Source organism: Oncorhynchus gorbuscha, linkage group LG04, assembly GCF_021184085.1.
Source record: "Oncorhynchus gorbuscha isolate QuinsamMale2020 ecotype Even-year linkage group LG04, OgorEven_v1.0, whole genome shotgun sequence".
Taxonomy (NCBI): domain Eukaryota; kingdom Metazoa; phylum Chordata; class Actinopteri; order Salmoniformes; family Salmonidae; genus Oncorhynchus; species Oncorhynchus gorbuscha.
In genome coordinates this window covers 81,605,526-81,623,738 of record NC_060176.1, presented here as the reverse complement: position 1 = coordinate 81,623,738, position 18,213 = coordinate 81,605,526, and the positions used below count along the sequence as shown (strand labels likewise).

The following is an 18,213-nucleotide window of genomic DNA, read 5'->3' as shown; positions in this document are numbered from 1 at the left end:
GAGAGAGGGCATGAGGGTGCCAATAATTATGGACCTGACTGTTAGTCTGCTGCAGAGGGAGGAGAGAGGGCATGAGGGTGCCAATAATTATGGACCTGACTGTTAGTCTGCTGCAGAGGGAGGAGAGAGAGAGGGCATGAGGGTGCCAATAATTATGGACCTGACTGTTAGTCTGCTGCAGAGGGAGGAGAGAGAGGGCATGAGGGTGCCAATAATTATGGACCTGACTGTTAGTCTGCTGCAGAGGGAGGAGAGAGAGGGCATGAGGGTGCCAATAATTATGGACCTGACTGTTAGTCTGCTGCAGAGGGAGGAGAGAGAGGGCATGAGGGTGCCAATAATTATGGACCTGACTGTTAGTCTGCTGCAGAGGGAGGAGAGAGAGGGCATGAGGTGCCAATAATTATGGACCTGACTGTTAGTCTGCTGCAGAGGGAGGAGAGATTGGGATTGGGTGCCAATAATTATGGACCTGACTGGTGCCAATAATTATGGACCTGACTGTTAGTCTGCTGCAGAGGGAGGGAGAGAGGGCATGAGGGTGCCAATAATTATGGACCTGACTGTTAGTCTGCTGCAGCCAATAATTATGGACCTGACTGTTAGTCTGCTGCAGAGGGAGGAGAGAGGGCATGAGGGTGCCAATAATTATGGACCTGACTGTCTGCTAGTCTGCTGCAGTCTGGGAGGGAGAGAGGGCATGAGGGTGCCAATAATTATGGACCTGACTGTTAGTCTGCTGCAGAGGGAGGAGAGAGAGGGCATGAGGGTGCCAATAATTATGGACCTGACTGTTAGTCTGCTGCAGAGGGAGGAGAGATTGGGCATGAGGGTGCCAATAATTATGGACCTGACTGTTAGTCTGCTGCAGAGGGAGGAGAGAGGGCATGAGGGTGCCAATAATTATGGACCCGACTGTTAGTCTGCTGCAGAGGGAGGAGAGAGAGGGCATGAGGGTGCCAATAATTATGGACCTGACTGTTAGTCTGCTGCAGAGGGAGGAGAGAGAGGGCATGAGGGTGCCAATAATTATGGACCTGACTGTTAGTCTGCTGCAGAGGGAGGAGTTAGAGGGCATGAGGGTGCCAATAATTATGGACCTGACTGTTAGTCTGCTGCAGAGGGAGGAGAGAGAGGGCATGAGGTGCCAATAATTATGGATGGACCTGCAGAGGAGGAGAGAGACTGTTAGTCTGCTGCAGAGGAGGAGAGAGAGGGCATGAGGGTGCCAATAATTATGGACCTGACTGTTACTGCTGCAGAGGAGGGAGAGAGGGCATGAGGGTGCCTGCTGCAGAGGGACCTGACTGTTAGTCTGCTGAGAGAGGGCATGAGGGGCCAATAATTATGGACCTGACTGTTAGTCTGCTGCAGAGGGATAGGGCATGAGGGGTGCCAATAATTATGGACCTGACTGTTAGTCTGCTGCAGAGGGAGGAGTTAGAGGGCATGAGGGTGCCAATAATTATGGACCTGACTGTTAGTCTGCTGCAGAGGGAGGAGAGAGAGGGCATGAGGGTGCCAATAATTATGGACCTGACTGTTAGTCTGCTGCAGAGGGAGGAGAGATTGGGCATGAGGGTGCCAATAATTATGGACCTGACTGTTAGTCTGCTGCAGAGGGAGGAGAGAGAGGGCATGAGAATAATAGTTTGGATCAGACCTGGACATAAAAGAAAACAACGTGTTGACTCATTACTTAAGAAGATGGAGAACAGACAGTTACAGCCGACTAGCGCCAGCTTACGCTACCTAAACATACATATTTATATATATTTATATTTTTTGGAGTCAAAGGTATTGATATATTGTCCAAAATAATATTGCAATATGCAACTGTATCGACCCCCCCCCCTTCACTAGTTACCGTAGTGACAGAGGGAAGGGTGGGAGGGGGCTCAGAATGCCCTTGGTCTGACTGCTCGAACCACCTCTCCCTCCCTCCTCCCCTTCCCCTTTCTTCCTCCGACTCGATTGGCTGCCTCCGTCTCAGTCTGCCTGTTCTCCCTTTGTGCGATTGGCCATGCTGTGGCGCTCTCCCTCCTTGCTGGTTTCTGATTGGCCTGCTGGTGCTGTGATGCAGCTGCGGATGCCTTCCTTTAAGAGGCAGTCTAGAGTCTAGACTGATGCGCTGTGGCTGCGCTGCTTTCTCTCTCTCTCTCTCTCTCTCTCTCTCTCTCTCTCTCTCTCTCTCTCTCCCTGCTTGCTTTCTCCTCTGTCTCTCGCCAGCAACTCAACACGGACACAACCTGCTGATTAATCCGCCACTGAACCTATCTCCTATCTCTCTCTCTCTATCTCTCTGACTCTCTCTGTCCTCCGTTCAGTTCAGTCCCTCTCTCGGAGCATTCTCTCCTCCAATTCAATCTCCTTTTGATGTGAGGAGACTGCATCTTGAAGGTAGGTGGAGTTGACTGCAGTGAGACCAGCTGTCTCTTTCTCTCCCTCTCTCCTTTATCCTTCTCTCTGTTTGGTCATTCAGAGGATTCCATTAGAAATAATCTGAACAGAAGCAGATTACGTGTGTGTGTGTGTGTGTGTGTGTGTGTGTGTGTGTGTGTGTGTGTGTGTGTGTGTGTGTGTGTGTGTGTGTGTGTGTGTGTGTGTGTGTGTGTGTGTGTGTGTGTGTGTGTGTGTGTGTGTGTGTGTGTGTGTGTGTGTGTGTGTGTGTGTGTGTGTGTGTGTGTTTGCGCAGGTGTCATGCCTGTCGGGGAGCGTCGAGTCATCATCAGTTGACGGTGTGTGTATGCTAGGGGTCCCCGTGGTAACAAGTGTGTGTCCTCTGTCAGGGCCTGTCTCTCTCTCTCTCTGTCTGTTTCTTATTCTCTCTCTCTGTCTCTGTCTCTCTCTCTCTCTCTCTCTCTCTCTCTCTCTCTCTCTCTCACTCTCTGTCCCTCTCTCTCTCTCTGTCTGTTTCTTATTCTCTCTCTCTGTCTCTGTCTCTCTCTCTCTCTCTCTCTCTCTCTCTCTCTCTCTCTCTCTCTCTCTCTCTCTCTCTCTCTCTCTCTCTCTGTCCCTCTCTCTATCTGTCCCTCTCTCTCTCTGTCTCTCTCTGTCTCTCTGTCTCTCTCTCTGTCTCTCTGTCTCTCTCTCTGTCCCTCTCTCTCTCTCTGTCCCTCTCTCTCTCTGTCTCTCTCTGTCTCTGTCTCTCTCTCTCTCTGTCTCTCTCTGTCTCTGTCTCTCTCTCTGTCTCTCTCTCTGTCCCTCTCTCTCTCTGTCCCTCTCTCTCTCTGTCCCTCTCTCTCTCTGTCTCAATTTAAGGGATTTATTGGCATGGGAAACAATGTAAACAAAGCAAGTGAAGTAGATAATAAACAATGAATATTACGCTCACAGAAGTTCCAAAATAATGAAGACATTTCAAATGTCATATTGTGTAAATACACAGTGTTGTAACGATGTGCAAATATTTAAAGTACAAAAGGGAAAATAACATAAATATGGGTTGTATTTACAATGGTGTTTGTTCTTCACTGGTTGCCCTTTTCTCGTGGCAAAAGGTCACAAATCTTGCTGCTGTGATGGAACACTGTGGAATTTCACCAAGTAGATATGGGAGTTTATCAAAATTGGGTTTGTTTTCTAATTCTTTGTGGATTTGTGTAATCTGAGGGAAATATGTGTCTCTAACATGGTCATACATTTGGAAGGAGGCTCCCGAGTGGCGCAGCGGTCTAAGGCACTGCATTTCAGTGCTGGAGACGTCACTACAGACTCTGGTTCAATGCCAGGCTGTATCACATCCAGCTGTGATTGGGAGTCCCATTGGGTGGCAAACAATTGGCCCAGCGTCGTTAGGGTTTGTCCGGGGTCATTAGTGTTTGGCTGGGGTCGTTAGGGTTTGTCCGGGGTCGTTAGTGTTTGGCCGGGGTCGTTAGTGTTTGGCCGGGGCCGTTAGGGTTTGGCCGGGGAAGGATTTCTTCTTAACTGACTTGCCGAGTTAAATAAAATAAATGAAGTGCAGCTCAGCTTCCACCTCATTTTGTGGGCGGTGAGACACAGCCTGTCTTCTCTTGAGAGCCATGTCTGCCTACGGCGGCCTTTCTCAATAGCTGTCTTCTCTTGAGAGCCAGGTCTGCCTACGGCCTTTCTCAATAGCTGTCTTCTCTTGAGAGCCAGGTCTGCCTACGGCCTTTCTCAATAGCTGTCTTCTCTTGAGAGCCAGGTCTGCCTACGGCGGCCTTTCTCAATAGCTGTCTTCTCTTGAGAGCCAGGTCTGCCTACAGCGGCCTTTCTCAATAAGCAAGGCTATGCTCACTGAGTCTGTACATAGTCAAAGCTTTCCTTAATTTTAGGTCAGTCACAGTGGTCAGGTATTCTGCCACTGTGTACTCTCTGTTTAGGGACAAATAGCATTCTGGTTTGCTCTGTTTTTTGTTGTTAATTCTCTGTCTTTCTCTCTGTGTCTCTCTCTGTCTCTCTCTGTCTCTGTCTCTCTGTGTCTCTCTCTGTCTCTCTCTGTCTCTGTCTCTCTGTGTCTCGTGTGGGTGAGGTCCTCTCTCTCTCTCTCTCTCTCTGTGTGTCTTGTGTGGGTCAGGGCCTTTCTGTGCTGTATGGATAGCGGCTGTCAGTACTGAATTACTCATCACTGCTGCTGACAAGGTAGCATTGTATTGTGAAGTGTGGTGGGCAGCTGCTGCAGAAAGGTGGACCCTGGGAGATTAATGAGTTTTATACACTAGCCACAGCAAACAATTCAATTAGATATGGAACCCCTCAATAAATTAATAGCCAGCCATCTTTAATTTGGCCATGGTAAATCCAACAGCTTTGTTTGTTGTGAAAGGTTACCGTATCAGTGCAGATTGTCAGCCCAGGTTTCTGCTATAGCTGGTGGGCTGTCATGTCTGTGTATGTAGTCAGTGGCTGTAGTCTGTAGTCAGTGGTTGTGTCTGTAGTCAGTGGCTGTAGTCTGTTGTCAGTGGCTGTAGTCTGTTGTCTGTGACTGTAGTCTGTAGTCAGTGGTGGTGTCTGTAGTCAGTGGGTGTGTCTGTAGTCAGTGGCTGTAGTCTGTTGTCAGTGGCTGTAGTATGTAGTCAGTGGTTTTGTCTGTAGTCAGTGGCTGTAGTATGTAGTCAGTGGCTGTAGTCTGTTGTCTGTGACTGTAGTCTGTAGTCAGTGGTGGTGTCTGTAGTCAGTGGGTGTGTCTGTAGTCAGTGGGTGTGTCTGTAGTCAGTGGGTGTGTCTGTAGTCGGTGGCTGTAGTCTGTTGTCAGTGGCTGTAGTCTGTAGTCAGTGGCTGTAGTCTGTAGTCAGTGACTGTAGTCTGTAGTCAGTGGTGGTGTCTGTAGTCAGTGGCTGTAGTCTGTAGTCAGTGGCTGTAGTCTGTAGTCAGTGGCTGTAGTCTGTAGTCAGTGGGTGTGTCTGTTGTCAGTGGCTGTAGTCTGTTGTCAGTGGCTGTAGTCTGTAGTCAGTGGCTGTAGTATGTAGTCAGTGTCTGTAGTCAGTGACTGTGGCCGTCTGTAGTCAGTAGCTGTGGCTGTAGTCTGTTGTCTGTGGCTGTAATCAGTGGTTGTGTCTGTAGTCAGTGTCTGTAGTCTGTTGTCTGTGGCTGTAGTCAGTGGCTGTGGCCGTCTGTAGTCAGTAGCTGTGGCTGTAGTCTGTTGTCTGTGGCTGTAATCTGGTGTCTGTAGTCAGTGGCTGTGCCTGTAGTTGGTGGTGGTGTCTGTAGTCTGTGGTGGTGTCTGTAGTCTGTGGTGGTGTCTAGTCTATGGTGGTGTCTGTAGTCTGTGGTGGTGTCTGTAGTCAGTGGTTGTGTCTGTAGTCAGTGGTTGTGTCTGTAGTCAGTGGTTGTGTCTGTAGTTAGTGGTGGTGTCTGTAGTCTGTGGTTGTGTCTGTAGTCAGTGGTTGTGTCTGTAGTCTGTGGTGGTGTCTGTAGTCTGTGGTGGTGTCTGTAGTCTGTGGTGGTGTCTAGTCTATGGTGGTGTCTGTAGTCTGTGGTGGTGTCTGTAGTCTGTGGTGGTGTCTAGTCTGTGGTGGTGTCTGTAGTCTGTGGTGGTGTCTGTAGTCTGTGGTGGTGTCTGTAGTCTGTGGTTGTCAGTGGTGGTGTCTGTAGTCTGTGGTGGTGTCTGTAGTCTGTGGTGGTGTCTAGTCTGTGGTGGTGTCTGTAGTCATTGGTGGTGTCTGTAGTCAATATCTGTAGTCAATGTCTGTAGTCTGTGGTGTTGGTGTCTGTAGTCAGTGTCTGTAGTCAGTAGTTGTGTCTGTAGTCAGTGTCTGTAGTCAGTGTCTGTAGTCAGTGTCTGTAGTCAGTGTCTGTAGTCAGTAGTTGTGTCTGTAGTCAGTGTCTGTAGTCAGTAGTTGTGTCTGTAGTCAGTGTCTGTAGTCAGTGGCTGGTGTCTGTAGTCAGTAGTGGTGTCTGTAGTTAGTGGTGGTGTCTGTAGTCTGTGGTTGTGTCTGTAGTCAGTGGTTGTGTCTGTAGTCGGTGGTTGTGTCTGTAGTCAGTGGTTGTGTCTGTAGTCAGTGGTTGTGTCTGTAGTCGGTGGTTGTGTCTGTAGTCGGTGGTTGTGTCTGTAGTCAGTGGTTGTGTCTGTAGTCAGTGGTTGTGTCTGTAGTCGGTGGTGGTGTCTGTAGTCAGTGGTTGTGTCTGTAGTCAGTGGTTGTGTCTGTAGTCAGTGGTTGTGTCTGTAGTCGGTGGTTGTGTCTGTAGTCAGTGGTTGTGTCTGTAGTCGGTGGTTGTGTCTGTAGTCAGTGGTTGTGTCTGTAGTCAGTGGTTGTGTCTGTAGTCGGTGGTTGTGTCTGTAGTCCGTGGTTGTGTCTGTAGTCAGTGGTTGTGTCTGTAGTCGGTGGTGGTGTCTGTAGTCAGTGGTTGTGTCTGTAGTCAGTGGTTGTGTCTGTAGTCGGTGGTTGTGTCTGTAGTCGGTGGTTGTGTCTGTAGTCAGTGGTTGTGTCTGTAGTCAGTGGTTGTGTCTGTAGTCAGTGGTTGTGTCTGTAGTCGGTGGTTGTGTCTGTAGTCAGTGGTTGTGTCTGTAGTCAGTGGTTGTGTCTGTAGTCAGTGTTTGTGTCTGTAGTCAGTGGTTGTGTCTGTAGTCGGTGGTTGTGTCTGTAGTCGGTGGTTGTGTCTGTAGTCAGTGGTTGTGTCTGTAGTCAGTGGTTGTGTCTGTAGTCAGTGGTTGTGTCTGTAGTCGGTGGTTGTGTCTGTAGTCAGTGGTTGTGTCTGTAGTCAGTGGTTGTGTCTGTAGTCAGTGGTTGTGTCTGTATTAGTGGAGCTAGTCAGCCCAGGTGTCTGCTATAGATGGTGGGCTGTCATGTCTGTGTCTGTAGTCAGTGGCTGTAGTCTGTAGTCAGTGGCTGTAGTATGTAGTCAGTGGCTGTAGTCTGTAGTCAGTGGCTGTAGTCTGTAGTCAGTGGCTGTAGTCTGTAGTCAGTGGCTGTAGTATGTTGTCAGTGGCTGTAGTCAGTGGCTGTAGTCTGTAGTCAGTGGGTGTAGTCTGTAGTCAGTGGCTGTAGTCTGTAGTCAGTGGCTGTAGTCAGTGGCTGTAGTATGTAGTCAGTGGCTGTAGTCTGTAGTCGGTGGTGGTGTCTGTAGTCAGTGGTTGTGTCTGTAGTCAGTGGTTGTGTCTGTAGTCAGTGGTTGTGTCTGTAGTCGGTGTTTGTGTCTGTAGTCAGTGGTTGTGTCTGTAGTCAGTGGCTGTAGTCTGTAGTCAGTGGCTGTAGTCTATAGTCAGTGGGTGTAGTATGTAGTCAGTGGCTGTAGTCTGTAGTCGGTGGCTGTAGTCAGTGGCTGTAGTCTGTAGTCAGTGGCTGTAGTATGTAGTCAGTGGCTGTAGTCAGTGGCTGTAGTCTGTAGTCAGTGGCTGTAGTATGTAGTCAGTGGCTGTAGTCTGTAGTCAGTGGCTGTAGTCTGTAGTCAGTTGCTGTAGTCAGTGGCTGTAGTCTGTAGTCAGTGGCTGTAGTCTGTAGTCAGTGGCTGTAGTCTGTAGTCAGTGGGTGTAGTATGTAGTCAGTGGCTGTAGTCTGTAGTCAGTGGCTGTAGTCTGTAGTCAGTGGCTGTAGTCTTCCAACTGGAGAATTGGCCAACAGGCATTAAGTTTGATGTCATTGATGATGATGGTATGTGGCCTACTTTCATTCAGACTACACAGTCTTGTGGCTAGATTACGGGGTACAGACTGTTCATTCAGACTACACAGTCTTGTAGTTAGATTACGGGGTGCAGGCTGTTCATTCAGACTACAGTCTCGTGGCTAGATCACAGGGTACAGGCTGGTCATTCAGACTACAGTCTCGTGGCTAGATCACAGGGTACAGGCTGGTCATTCAGACTACAGTCTCGTGGCTAGATCACAGGGTACAGGCTGGTCATTCAGACTACAGTCTCGTGGCTAGATCACAGGGTACAGGCTGGTCATTCAGACTACAGTCTCGTGGCTAGATCACAGGGTACAGGCTGGTCATTCAGACTACAGTCTCGTGGCTAGATCACAGGGTACAGGCTGGTCATTCAGACTACAGTCTCGTGGCTAGATCACAGGGTACAGGCTGGTCATTCAGACTACAGTCTCGTGGCTAGATCAGGGTACAGGCTGGTCATTCAGACTACAGTCTCGTGGCTAGATCACAGGGTACAGGCTGGTCATTCAGACTACAGTCTCGTGGCTAGATCACAGGGTACAGGCTGGTCATTCAGACTACAGTCTCGTGGCTAGATCACAGGGTACAGGCTGGTTATTCAGACTACAGTCTCGTGGCTAGATCACAGGGTACAGGCTGGTCATTCAGACTACAGTCTCGTGGCTAGATCACAGGGTACAGGCTGGTCATTCAGACTACAGTCTCGTGGCTAGATCACAGGTTGCAGGCTGTTCATCTCATTTTAATCACGTCACTTTTAATCTAACACTTTATTTTACCAATTCATTTTTCATTGAACGCTACTGTAACATGAAATGGCCATGGCCTGATCCATTGAACATCTCTTTACAATGTTCCTACTGGATTACTGGTGAAATGAAAAACATTTATGGTTTTCGTAAAGGTTCAACTACATGAAAAATGAGTGAAGAAAAGTTTTGATCTTGGAATGTGTTTCACCACCAAGTCTATTGAATATCTTGGACTAAGAATTAAGTCTGATGAATGTCTTAGACTAAGAATTAAGTCGGTTGAATATCTTAGACTAAGAATGAAGTCGGTTGAATATCTTGGACTAAGAATTAAATCGGTTGAATATCTTGGACTTGGAATGAATTCTAATTTAATGACTTGTTCCATGGAATCTGAAACGCATGGATCGAATCCCTGAGCTGACAAGGTACAAATCTGTCATTATCCTTCTTATCAAGGCCCACTGTCCCCTGGTAGGCCTGTCATTGTAAATAAGAATTTGTTCTTAACTGACTTGCCTAGTTAAATAAGGGTCAAAAATTAAATATAGTGAACAACTTCTGACCAGATCCAGTCCTGGCCTGAAGTTGTTCACTATATAGGGAATAGTTCCACTTCCTGTAGATACATAACCTGTTGGATATTCCCGAGGTGGAAAAAGTACCCAATTGTCAAACTGTAGTAAAAGTAAAGATACCCTTAATAGAAAATAACTAAAGTAAAAAGTGAATACTAATTGAGTAAAAGTCAAAAAAGGTTTTAAACATAAATGTAATTGCTGAATTATTTTCTTTAAACTCTTGTTACTTAAATATATAATTTCAGAATTCTTATTAAGCAAACCAGACTGCACCATTTTTATTCTTTTTGTCTTAAATGTACGGATAGCCATGGGCCCGCTCCCAACACTCAGACAACATTTACAAACCAAGCTTTTAATGTTTAGTGAGTCCGCCAGATCAGAGGCAGGAGAGATGACCAGGGATGTTCTCTTGATAAGTGTGTGAATTAGCAGGACAGGAAATGTGTGTTCAAAGTGTATGAGTACTTTTGGGTGTCAAGGACAATTTATGGAGTAAAAAATACATTATTTTCTTTAGGAATGTAAAGAATGTGAAGTAAAAGTTGTCAAAAATATAAATAGTAAAGTACAGATACCAAAAAATAAGTACTTAAGTAGTACTTTGAAATTTTTGACAATAAAAAAAACTGCATTTTTCCACCATAGATCAAACTGACAGAGAAAAGGCTGTGCGTGATGACGAAGTGGCCATAAAAATATATTTTGCGGTTCAAATTCCCAAATAACAAATAAACATTACATGGGTTTCCATTCCCTTTTTCAACTCGACGGGTGGTTTTGTTACAAGAAAATTTTACATTTTATATATATATATATGTATATGTATGTATGTGTATGTATGTATATATGTGTATGTATATATGTGTATATATATGTATGTGTATATATATGTATGTGTATATATATGTATATGTGTATATATGTATATATGTATGTTTATATGTATATGTGTATGTATATATGTATATGTGTATGTATATATGTATGTATATGTATGTATATGTATGTATATGTATGTATATGTATATGTATATGTGTATATATATGTATATATATATGTATATATGTATGTATATATGTATGTATATGTATGTATGTATATATATATGTATGTATATATATATGTGTATGTGTATATATATATGTATATATATATGTGTATAAATATATGTATATGTGTATATATATGTGTATATATATGTGTATATATATATATGTGTGTATATATATTTATATATGTGTATATATATTTATATATGTGTATATATGTATATGTAGGTATATATATATGTGTATATATATATGTGTGTGTATATATATTTATATATGTATGTTTATATGTATATATATATATGTGTGTATGTGTATATATATGTATATATATGTATATGTTTATATGTATATGTAGGTATATATATATATATGTGTGTGTGTATGTGTATATATATATGTATATATGTGTGTGTGTGTATATATATGTATGTTTATATGTATATGTAGGTATATATATATATATATAGATATATATATATGTGTGTACGTGTATATATATATATATGTATATATATGTGTGTGTATATATATGTATATATGTATGTATATATATATATATATATATAGCGAGTGTGCCCACTCTGTTATTGGCACATGTCCTCTCTCCAACAGCGTGCGAGGCGCACATATAGCCTACATGATGAGATTATTATGGACAAAAGACAAACATCGATCACTGTGTCACCGGAATAAGACCCTGGATATTCATTGGAAAGGAGCATCAAGCTCATCACCTCTCACATTCGCCACCCTGTGATGTTCACCGTGACTTATTTAATCTGTAGCCTAATAAAGCGCGTGCTTTCCCGACGAGTCATAGCGAGGAGGACTGCACAACATGTAATCGCGTGACACCAGATTTGGAAATAGAAACGGGGGTGGCAGGCAGTTGCCCAGCTCTACTGTGTTTTCTGCTTGATGTTGGGCCAGCTACACACAGGGTCTGTCAGGGCTTTGACCCTCTGCATGGTCCAGAGAGGTCTGAGCTGTGCGACGGAGAGAGGGTGGGCTGGTGTGTCAGGGAGGATTGCAGGCTAGTAGAGTGGGATGTTTCGAAAAGAGCTTCGTAGCCCACGTGCCCCCAGAGCCCACAATATGTCTGGTTGCAAGCTGTTTACAGGGGGGGGGGCTTACTCTAGGGGACAGAATGTACCTCTATAAATTAATTTTGATCACTTGTGGGAAAACAAATCAGAAACAGGAAGTATTTAGTCCCATGGGGTATCGAGTTGGGTTTTTGATCAGCGGGTGACAGATTTCTCTGGGGTATTGAAGCATATGGACAGTGTGTCACAGGCAAGACTAGCGTTGTACTCCTATCCAGACCCGGGTTTAAATGCTACTCTAAATCTTTCTAAATACTTAACCTGTGTTTGATTGAGCTTGCCTGGTGCGATGGAAGCAGGACCAATAGTTGAGAAATTGCAAACCCGATGCATCTGACTCCACAGGCAGGCTGATGCAGATTATAAAATAATTTGAAAGATTTCGAATAGTATTTGAACCCAGGTGTGTTCTTGCCTATTCAGAGCCTGTTGTAGCTGACTGTTTGGCGGTACTGGTCTGTCTGACACAACACAGGCTAGCCATTCTGGTGGTGAGAGAAAATGTGTGTTGTTGTATGTACTCCCAGCCCAACACAGGCCAGCCTACACCAGCCCAACACAGGCCAGCCTACACCAGCCCAACACAGGCTAGCCCTACACCAACCCAACACAGGCTAGCCTACACCAGCCCAACACAGGCCAGCCTACACCAGCCCAATACAGGCTAGCCTACACCAGCCCAATACAGGCTAGCCAACACCAGCCCAACACAGGCTAGCCTACACAGGCTAGCCCAACACAGGCTAGCCTACACCAGCCCAACACCGGCTAGCCCAACACAGGTTAGCCTACACCAGCCCAACACAGGCCAGCCCAACACAGGGTAGCCTACACCAGCCCAACACAGACTAGCCTACACCAGCCCAACACAGGCTAGCCTACACCAGCCCAACACAGGCCAGCCCAACACGGGCCAGCCTACACCAGCCCAACACAGGCTAGCCTACACCAGCCCAACACAGGCCAGCACAACACTAAACTCAGCTTGAGGCGGGGTCTCATTTGAATATTTGGGGGAGTGGCTTGCACTAGTGTGGTCACAATGTCAGAATTGTTTGCTTCCTTACCAGGTTTAGTATCACGATACTCGATACCAAGACAATACCACAACAAAAAAGAAGGCACAGAATGGCACTTGATCCAGACAGATAAACTCAGCTACTGCCCTGGAAGTTGGGCATCTTTTGGGTTTCAATATGATTACATTTGAAAAAAGTTACGTCCATTTTTTTTATTTATTGAGAGACAGCCATATATGAATTAATGAATCAAATCATCCAATCAAGTTTGACTTCGTTTTTAACCAATCTAACTACAAAACATCATCATGGTAATAATTAATTTGAATAGTACATCTCTATTGATAAACTGGGTAAATCAAGATGTAACCTAGGTCTATTCAATAGTTACTCTGCTTTTTTTTAGCTGATTTCATGATGACAAACATTCCCTTCCATTTAGGAAACTGCTTTTATTATACTGATCAACAGCATTTGCACATTAAGAAGCAAATCTCTTTATTTTATAAAAATGTGTGCTGTCTCTTTAAGAGTAGTGATGTCATTTGCAGACAGAGAATGGCTGTGGAATCAGACTTTGTCGCTATGGAAATGTAGAAACCAGACGTGGAGATGAATTCGTTTTTTGGCGGCGAGGGAGACCTAAGGGGAATTAATAATTACGTTTTTGGCGGCGAGGGAGACCTAAGGGGAATTAATAATGACGTTTTTGGCGGCGAGGGAGACCTAAGGGGAATTAATAATGACGTTTTTGGCGGCGAGGGAGACCTAAGGGGAATTTGTAAGTCGCTCTGGATAAGAGCGTCTGCTAAATGACTTAAATGTAATGTAATGTAATAATTACGTTTTTGGCGGCGAGGGAGACCTAAGGGGAATTAATAATGACGTTTTTGGCGGCGAGGGAGACCTAAGGGGAATTAATAATGACGTTTTTGGTGGCGAGGGAGACCTAAGGGGAATTAATAATGACGTTTTTGGCGGCGAGGGAGACCTAAGGGGAATTAATAATGACGTTTTTGGCGGCGAGGGAGACCTAAGGGGAATTAATAATTACGTTTTTGGCGGAGAGGGAGACCTAAGGGGAATTAATAATGACGGTTTTGGTGGCGAGGGAGACCTAAGGGGAATTAAAAATTACGTTTTTGTTGTCAGTCATCTTTGAAATCAGCATATTTGACATTACGGTTAGCATGTTAGTTAGCATGTCATCTCAAACGCAGCACTAGGGTTGTGAATTGACGTTTGCTTCAGCTGTAACAAGGAAAGTAGGCCTACAGTTTTAAAGCTGCAGTATCTAACCGTTTTGACGACCCTATCAATTTCACACAGAAATATCAGTTATAGATCTGTCGTTGTCATTGACGTCTTAAGAACCTCGTAGATCTGTTCTATTTCTATCTTTTCCTGTTAAGCTTGGTATTTACATGTATTTATTTATTTATTTTTTCGGTTTTTGTACACCAGTTTCAAACAGCTGAAAATACAATAATTTTGGGTTATGGAAAATATATTTCACAGCGGTTTAGATGGCACAAGGATTCTCTACACTATACTGACTTGTTTTGGTACATAAACTGAAATTAGGGCAGGAACTATTAGAATTGTATCAACCAGGAAATGGCGGAGCGATTTCGGCATAGTGCACCTTTTTAATGCTAGAAGCTACCGGTATCATATAGCATTGTAAAAGTGTTCTAGCTGGTATGGACATCACAGGAGGCTGGTGGCACCTTAATTGGGGAGGACGGGCTCGTGGTAATGGCTGGGGCGGAATCAGTGGAACGGTATGGAATATATCCAACACGTGGTTTAATGCCGTTCCATCGACTCCGTTCCAGACATTACTATGAGCCGTCCTCCCATCAGCAGCCTCCTTTGATGTAGATGTAATAGTGGAACGGTATGGAATATATCCAAAACTCAGCCTCCGCTGAAGAACCTTGTTTTGCAAACAGTTTCAATATTTCTACATGTCGTGTAACAGTATTCAAGTGTGTTAGCTTGGGGGAGGAGCCGACAATCCAACCCAGTGAAATGCTGAATACAACAGGTGTAGTAGACCTTACAGTGAAATGCTGAATACAACAGGTGTAGTAGACCTTACAGTGAAATGCTGAATACAACAGGTGTAGTAGAACTCACAGTGAAATGCTGAATACAACAGGTGTAGTAGACCTCACAGTGAAATGCTGAATACAACAGGTGTAGTAGACTTCACAGTGTAATGCTGAATACAACAGGTGTAGTAGACCTCACAGTGTAATGCTGAATACAACAGGTGTAGTAGACCTCACAGTGAAATGCTGAATACAACATGTGTAGTAGACCTCACAGTGAAATGCTGAATACAACAGGTGTAGTAGACCTCACTGTGAAATGCTGAATACAACAGGTGTAGTAGACCTTACAGTGAAATGCTGAATACAACAGGTGTAGTAGACCTCACAGTGAAATGCTGAATACAACAGGTGTAGTAGACCTTACAGTGAAATGCTGAATAAAACAGGTGTAGTTGACCTCACAGTGAAATGCTGAATACAACAGGTGTAGTAGACCTCACAGTGAAATGCTGAATACAACAGGTGTAGTAGACCTCACAGTGAAATGCTGAATACAACAGGTGTAGTAGACCTCACAGTGAAATGCAGAATACAACAGGTGTAGTAGACCTCACAGTGTAATGCTGAATACAACAGGTGTAGTAGACCTTACAGTGAAATGCTGAATACAACAGGTGTAGTAGACCGTACAGTGAAATGCTGAATACAACAGGTGTAGTAGACCTTACAGTGAAATGCTGAATACAACAGGTGTAGTAGACCTTACAGTGAAATGCTGAATACAACAGGTGTCCCACTCCCTGGTGGTGGTGTCCCACTCCCTGGTGGTGTCCTACTCCCTGGTGGTGTCCCACTCCCTGGTAGGGTCCCACTCCCTGGTGATGTCCCACTCCCTGGTGATGTCCCACTCCCTGGTGGTGTCCCACTCCCTGGTGGTGTCCCACTCCCTGGTGATGTCCCACTCCCTGGTGATGTCCCACTCCCACTCCCCCCACTCCCTGGTGGTGTCCCACTCCCACTCCCTGGTGGTGTCCCACTCCCTGGTGGTGTCCCACTCCCTGGTGATGTCCCACTCCCTGGTGATGTCCCACTCCCTGGTGATGTCCCACTCCCTGGTGGTGTCCCACTCCCTGGTGGTGTCCCACTCCCTGGTGATGTCCCACTCCCTGGTGATGTCCGACTCCCTGGTGGTGTCCCACTCCCTGGTGATGTCCCACTCCCTGGTGGTGTCCCACTCCCACTCCCTGGTGGTGTCCCACTCCCTGGTGATGTCCCACTCCCTGGTGATGTCCCACTCCCTGGTGGTGTCCCACTCCCTGGTGGTGTCCCACTCCCACTCCCTGGTGGTGTCCCACTCCCTGGTGGTGTCCCACTCCCTGGTGATGTCCCACTCCCTGGTGATGTCCCACTCCCTGGTGGTGTCCCACTCCCTGGTGGTGTCCCACTCCCTGGTGATGTCCCACTCCCTGGTGATGTCCCACTCCCTGGTGGTGTCCCACTCCCACTCCCTGGTGGTGTCCCACTCCCTGGTGATGTCCCACTCCCTGGTGATGTCCCACTCCCTGGTGGTGTCCCACTCCCACTCCCTGGTGGTGTCCCACTCCCTGGTGATGTCCCACTCCCTGGTGGTGTCCCACTCCCACTCCCTGGTGATGTCCCACTCCCTGGTGATGTCCCACTCCCTGGTGGTGTCCCACTCCCTGGTGGTGTCCCACTCCCTGGTGGTGTCCCAATCCCTGGTGGTGTCCCACTCCCACTCCCTGGTGGTGTCCCACTCCCTGGTGATGTCCCACTCCCTGGTGGTGTCCCACTCCCACTCCCTGGTGATGTCCCACTCCCTGGTGATGTCCCACTCCCTGGTGGTGTCCCACTCCCTGGTGTTGTCCCACTCCCTGGTGGTGTCCCACTCCCTGGTGATGTCCCACTCCCTGGTGGTGTCCCACTCCCTGGTGATGTCCCACTCCCTGGTGGTGTCCCACTCCCTGGTGGTGTCCCACTCCCACTCCCTGGTGGTGTCCCACTCCCTGGTGGTGTCCCACTCCCTGGTGATGTCCCACTCCCTGGTGATGTCCCACTCCCTGGTGGTGTCCCACTCCCTGGTGGTGTCCCACTCCCTGGTGATGTCCCACTCCCTGGTGATGTCCCACTCCCTGGTGGTGTCCCACTCCCACTCCCTGGTGGTGTCCCACTCCCTGGTGATGTCCCACTCCCTGGTGATGTCCCACTCCCTGGTGGTGTCCCACTCCCTGGTGGTGTCCCACTCCCACTCCCTGGTGGTGTCCCACTCCCTGGTGATGTCCCACTCCCTGGTGGTGTCCCACTCCCACTCCCTGGTGATGTCCCACTCCCTGGTGATGTCCCACTCCCTGGTGGTGTCCCACTCCCTGGTGGTGTCCCAATCCCTGGTGGTGTCCCACTCCCACTCCCTGGTGGTGTCCCACTCCCTGGTGATGTCCCACTCCCTGGTGGTGTCCCACTCCCACTCCCTGGTGATGTCCCACTCCCTGGTGATGTCCCACTCCCTGGTGGTGTCCCACTCCCTGGTGTTGTCCCACTCCCTGGTGGTGTCCCACTCCCTGGTGATGTCCCACTCCTGGTGGTGTCCCACTCCCTGGTGGTGTCCCACTCCCTGGTGATGTCCCACTCCCACTCCCCCCACTCCCTGGTGATGTCCCACTCCCTGGTGATGTCCCACTCCCTGGTGGTGTCCCACTCCCTGGTGGTGTCCCACTCCCTGGTGATGTCCCACTCCCTGGTGGTGTCCCACTCCCTGGTGGTGTCCCACTCCCTGGTGGTGTCCCAATCCCTGGTGGTGTCCCACTCCCACTCCCTGGTGGTGTCCCACTCCCTGGTGATGTCCCACTCCCTGGTGATGTCCCACTCCCTGGTGATGTCCCACTCCCTGGTGGTGTCTCAGGGAGAGTTGGCATATAAAAAATAAACATTTCAATTACACACTTGTGTGTAACAGGACAAATATAAACAAACCCAAAATTATTAGGTTTTCTGGGAAAAGATTGGGCTTTTTTTTCAGGCAAGGTGAGAGCTGGCCACACTGGGCCAATGCCTTGGGGCCAACATGGACCCGATGAGGTGCATTGGGCCTCATAGTGCCATTTTGGAAGTGTTTCCTGGTGGCTACCTAAACAGATAAGACAGGCTAAAATGATCCTGTCTGCCCAAATACAGGTCTCAGTTCAGCTCATAAACAAGTGTTAGCTAGGCAGCTATCTACTGTCTTCACCCAAATACAGGCTTCAGTTCAGTTCATAAACAAGTGTTAGCTAGGACCTAAACAGTTTATGCTATTGCTAAACTAGTTGAATCCATAAACCATGTTTTTTTATTTCAATCTGAGGATAGCCCCTAGCTGCCTGCCTGTCTCAGCCTTGGGAAGGTCTACATGCACATTTCACAACCTCTGCTTCCTGTTTTGTTGTGGTGGTGACTCTCTCTCACTGAGAACCTTTTTAAGACGGCAAACTACAGAGCAGGGTAAAGGAAAGGGACAGGATACCATTACACACACACACACACACACACACACACACACACACACACACACAC

At 46.9% G+C, this 18,213-nt stretch overlaps 1 pseudogene; it reads left to right on the top strand.

The window, feature by feature from the left end:
- The first annotated feature begins 2,227 nt into the window (after window positions 1-2,227).
- The window catches only part of LOC124033430, a 64,538-nt pseudogene continuing 48,552 nt past the window's right edge, over window positions 2,228-18,213 (top strand).